The sequence below is a fragment of the Octopus bimaculoides genome, chromosome 7, assembly GCF_001194135.2.
Source record: "Octopus bimaculoides isolate UCB-OBI-ISO-001 chromosome 7, ASM119413v2, whole genome shotgun sequence".
NCBI classification, from domain to species: domain Eukaryota; kingdom Metazoa; phylum Mollusca; class Cephalopoda; order Octopoda; family Octopodidae; genus Octopus; species Octopus bimaculoides.
Window position 1 is genome coordinate 39,868,508 of NC_068987.1, and position 5,783 is coordinate 39,874,290.

Below are 5,783 nucleotides of genomic sequence, written 5' to 3' on the forward strand. Positions count from 1 at the left end.
TATACTCATTTACTCTTTTACTTGTTTCAGTCTTTTGATTGTGGCCATGCTGGAGCACCGCCTTTAGTCGAGCAAATCGACCCCAGGACTTATTCTTTGGAAGCCTAGTACTTATTCTATCGGTCTATTTTGCCGAACCGCTAAGTTACGGGGACATAAACACACCAGCATCGGTTGTCAAGACATACAAACACATACACACAAACACATACACACATACATATATATATACATATATACGACAGGCTTCTTTCAGTTTCTGTCTACCAAATCCACTCACAAGGCTTTGGTCGGCCCGAGGCTATAGTAGAAGACACTTGCCCAAGATGCCACGCAGTGGGACTGAACCCGGGACTATGTGGTTGGTAAGCAAGCTACTTACCACACAGCCACATATACATATATGTACACATACATGCACGCACACAAAATCTCTAAGTGTATACATATAGAGGACAGTTATTACAGACAAGAGAAGTAGGAAGTATACCTTAAGCGTATGGAGGAGGGAGAGAAAAAGAAACAGACGTAAAAACTATCGAATGAAAGAGAAAATAGAAAAGAAGAAAGAATTAAAGGAGAAAAAAAGAAAAGAAGTTTGTTAAGGCAACAGCAATGTATCCAGTAGGAAGAGGAAAGATACTTTGAGTAAGAAAAGAAAAGAAAGAAATAGATCACGAAATATCTGTAACGAACGTACACATAAAATAAAATTACATATATATATATATATATATATATATATATATATATATATACAGCATACAAATACACATATATATGATTACGTATATAAATATACAGAAATATTCACACAAATATAAGTTAGGCACAGGAATGGCTGTGTGGTAAGTAGCTCGCTCACCAACAACATGCGTGGCACCTTGGGCAAGTGTCTTCTACTGTACCCTCGGGCCGACCAAAGCCATGTGAGTGGATTTGGTAGACGGAAACTGAAAGAAGCCCGTCATATATATATATATGTGTGTGTGTGTGTGTGTGTTTGTCCCTCCACCATCGCTTGACAACCAATGCTGGTGTGTTTACGTCCCCGTAATCTAGCGGTTCGGCAAAAGAGACCGATAGAATAAGTACTAGGCTTCCAAAGAATAAGTCCTGGGGTTGATTTGCTCGACTAAAAGGTGGTGCTCCAGCATGGCCGCAGTCAAATGACTGAAACAAGTAAAAGAGTAAAAGAGAGTATATTCATATACATATTCACACAAATATAAGTGTATACATGTATACATAAACGTCCATGTACTATGCATGTAAACATAAACATACACATACACAGACACACAGATACAAATACATATGCATGCCTACAATTCACATATCCATATAAAACACATCTAGATCCCAACGTATATATACAAACAACGCTTTAAAAATTTGCTCAGTGTATATCATATTAAAATCGGCATAGAATTATATATAAACTAGCAGTATAACCCGACGTTGTCCTGGTGTGACTTATTACGCTATCTACGATAAGTCTAGCTAGGTGAAAATCAACTCAAAAAGAAAAAACCCTTATGATGTAAATATGTTCATAATTCAAAGACGATGAAATTAATAGGGAAAGTCTGAAGGCTGTTTTGCATAACATTATTAAGCGTACGTAAATTTCATTCGTCTAATTGGCTATAGAAATGCTTGTGCAAAACAACTTTTTATGCTGCCCTGATTATACATAACAGTGTAGTCCCTTTTAGCAGGAGCTGGGACGGCAATTTGTGATGCAGCAATTGTGGCGATCTGTTGCTACACAGTTTTGCCAGAATTCTATCAGATTGAGCAGATGTTGATAAACCATTTTGCATTATGTTCAAAGTATCTTCTGGAATGTGGTGAATTGCTGCAGTCTGTTGCTGTCTTTTTAAACCGGTTGCTTTCTTTCCCCAGCAAACTCTCTTCTTTGGAGGCATAATCTATGTATATATTAAACAGAACAACAAAAGTTATAATACATGGCAGGGTCGGTAGTTTTCACATTTCTGTAATTTTTCAGATTAACACCCACACGATTACCCAACCCTAACCCTAAAACCCTAAACCTAACACTAACCCTAAAACCATAATACTAACCCTAACCGTAACCCTAAAACCCTAACCCTGACCTTAAAACACTAACCCTAATACCCTAGTGAAAATCGTGGTATATTTACCGAACATTGACGAACAGGAGTTATATTGTAGTCAATGATTGTGTGTACAGGTAGGAGGGAAGAAATATAAAAGCTGCTAGAAACAACAGCCAAATCTCCCTTAAATCACACAAAGTAAACGGAATTTTAAAAATCTAATTTCTGCACTGGAAAGTTCACATCGAAAAAATTCCATTGATGTAAAAAATTTTTTAATTCCGTTTACTTTGTGTGATTTAAGGGAGATTTGGCTGTTGTTTCTAGCAACTTTTATATTTCTTCCCTGCTACCTGTACCGGCGTTCTTACACATCCATCACGCGCCCAACATATAATATAGAGAGTAAGAGTAAAAGATGGAGGGAGAGAGAGAGAGAGAGAGAAAGTGATACATAAACCCTAACACCCTAGTGAAAATCGTGGTATATTTACCAAACATTGACGAATATGAGTGATATTGTAGTGAATGTTTTGTGAGAGAGAAGAGGGAGAGAGAAAGAGGGAGAGAGAGGGGGAGAAAGGAATAGGGAACGGGAGCAATGAAGAGAGAGAAAGAGAGGAAGGGAGAACGGAAGACAGTTATAAAATAGCAATGAGTGTGTGTGTTTATATAAGAAACACAGAAACTAAATCTTATATCTATAATGTTGATGTGTGTTTATGTTTATGTTGTTGTCACAGATCATGTATGTGGTTGTGTGTGTTTTTACGTATCTATGTTAAGAAAAATAGGTAAAAAATACTCAGAGGAAAGTTTAATCTATGATAAATTCAAATTACGACAAACGTAAATAAACAAACGAAGTTTGCTTTTAGAAGCGTTGAGATGTCTTTTAGAAAGTTAAAGAAGTGATTTTAAATTCTCAATCGCAGAATAATACTAATAATATAGCCTGAACAGGATAAACTACCCCTATTTTGCAGAGAAAAGTGTAGGTGCAAAATAAGGGTAGTTTATCCTGTTCAGGCTATATTATTAGCATTATTCTGCGATTGAGAATTTAAAATCACTTCTTTAATCTATGACTTTGTATGTATCACTTTCACTCTCTCTCCCTCTTTTACTCTTCCTCTCTATATTATATGTTGAGCACGTGATGGATGTGTAAGAACGCCGGTACAGGTAGAAGGGAAGAAATATAAAAGTTGCTAGAAACAACAGCTAAATCTCCCTTAAATCACACAAAGTAAACGGAATTTAAAAAATCTAATTACTGCACTGGAAAGTTCACTTCGAGAAAATTCCATTGATGTAAAAACTTTTACGAAAAAGTAGAAAGATTTCTATAAACTTTTAAAAAGGCTTCACACACATACACAACTTCAGCTTTATTATATATAAGATAAGATATAACAATTAAATAGGTTCATAAAATAAAATAAAATAAAATAATAAATGCTTAAACTTGAAAATAATATATATAACAGTCGGAGGCTTTCTTAAAGAATACGTTGAAATACATACAATATCATTGTGATGCGAAACAACCAAATACTACAAAACACGAATTCATCAGTGGTATTGGAAAGCAGTTCAAGATTTAAAAAATATTTACTATCCATACGGTATTTTGTCGGCTGACATTTTAAATTTTCTTGTGTGCCTGCAGGAATTCAAGAGTTCACGCCTTTGATTCAAAGCACTATTGTCCTGGAATAAAATAAAGAATTTTTTCCAAAAGTCATAAATCATATTTTATGGGTCTTTTATGAGCATCATGTCTGTAAGCTGATGCTTTATCTAAAATTTTCCATGTGACGCTGAAAGGTGGGTTTCATTTTCTTTCAATTCCCAGACATGTTTTGCCAGACTGGTCTTTGTCCTATTTTCGGGGGTACCAGAAGGAATTTCTATGGGAATAAAATCTGGTCCTGAAAGAATTTTCTGAAGTCCCTGTATATGTTTTATATTCATGTGAGCCTTCTATTTATACTTTGGCCCTATACACAATCCCTTTCTCCAGACATTTTCCTTCCAACGGACAGGCAATCTCATCTTTGAAATTGCAATTCTTCGGATCAGAATCAGCACTGTGGTTATTTCTAATTATTTTCGTGTTGTGTTGGCTAATGAAAGAGGTGACATTTTTACAAGAATAGCTAATCTTCAGCGTACTTCAAATAATTTATGAAAATAAATCGGTTATTTCCCTCGGCCACATATAAGGATCCCTTTATTGAATAGATAACTATAATCGAATTTTTCAACAATCTCAGTATACCATGAGGTTTCCAGACATGAGTTCTACTCACACGTTACGTTTCATCAAAATCGATAAAACAATGTAGGAGTTAGCTAACGACTCTACAAACGCCACCCAGGCAGAATTTTATATATATATATATATATATATATATATATATAAGTAAATAAATAGAGTTAAATACAGATGTTATTCAAATTCTTTTACTTTCGACATGTTTCGAAGCCAACATTGGTTTTATTCCAAAGGAATAAACAGTGTAAAATAATGTAATCTTCTTGTTCATCATTTATGGAGTCATCAAAATTGTTATTATGTCTTGTTGTTGAGATTGGTTCTCTTTCTTTCCTGATGAGAATTACTATACAACTTACTGCACATTAACCTAGAGTTTCTACCTTTGAATAGGTCGCTACATCCGTGTTACCTGTGTGAATTTTGCTACCCTGGTAACTGTTAATTGAATTTTCCGTGTTACCTGTAAACAAAGGATAATTTATTCATCCATTTATATATGTATATATTCATATCTATCTATCTGTATACACACACACACACACACACATATATATCATATTAGGGAATAAAGTCCAAAACTTACAGGGAAAAATTCAATTTAGCGATACTAAATCAAATTTGCCAACATATACATACATACATATATATGTATACGTACATAAATATAAATACATATGTATACGTACATATATATATGTCTATATATATATATATATATGTATATACATATATACATATACATATATACATATATATCCTAGCTGACATACTCAGTAATTCCCAGGAAAGCACGGCTTGGTTCCCTTCTCATAATTGATTCGCTACTCTAATAACAACAATGCAAAGTATGTAGCCCTTAAAATGGTTTTTGCGCAGTTACAGAGAATACCGAACTGTCTTACGCAGAATCTTGTTTTTAGGAATTCGCAATAAGTTATGAGTGCCCAAGTTGTGAAGTCAGTTATGTAATAACATGAAATTAGTTACCCAATAGTAAGAATTGAAATAAAGTAGCCCTGAAAAGGGCTTTAATGCATTCCCAGAGTATATTGAACAGAGGAGGAAATACTAATAAGTTATGTATACTAAAATCATGAAGCACGTTATGTAATAACAAGCTAATCAGATATGAGATAATAACAATTCAAAGTAAATAACTCTGAAAAGGGCTTTTGTACGTTACCCGAGAATATAACCTTTAGGGGCGCTAGTGCTTGTATGTTCATGAATAAATCACTAACCGAAAGTGGATCTATTGTTTAGGAAAATACTACTTACTTGTTTAAGGGTTGTACTTGATAAATTACGAAAATAACTCTAACAGTTCAAATACTAAGACATAGGCATAAACAATTTCATTTTTACCAAATAATTTATTAAAATGAATCGGTTATTTCCCTCGGCCACATATA

The 5,783-nt window shown here is 34.2% G+C and overlaps 1 protein-coding gene across 19 annotated transcripts in view; it reads right to left on the reverse strand.

Annotated features, from left to right (window-relative positions):
• The window catches only part of LOC106880867 (dual specificity protein phosphatase CDC14A), a 385,993-nt gene that overhangs the window by 281,316 nt on the left and 98,894 nt on the right, over positions 1–5,783 (reverse strand). Inside the window, exon 2 of one of the 19 annotated variants that reach the window (XR_008264593.1) lies at positions 3,706–3,800. The exons of the other annotated variants lie outside the window; for them this stretch is intronic. The gene's annotated coding sequence lies outside the window, so the exon portion shown is untranslated. The remainder of the gene's footprint in view (positions 1–3,705; positions 3,801–5,783) is intronic. 19 annotated transcript variants of the gene reach the window in all.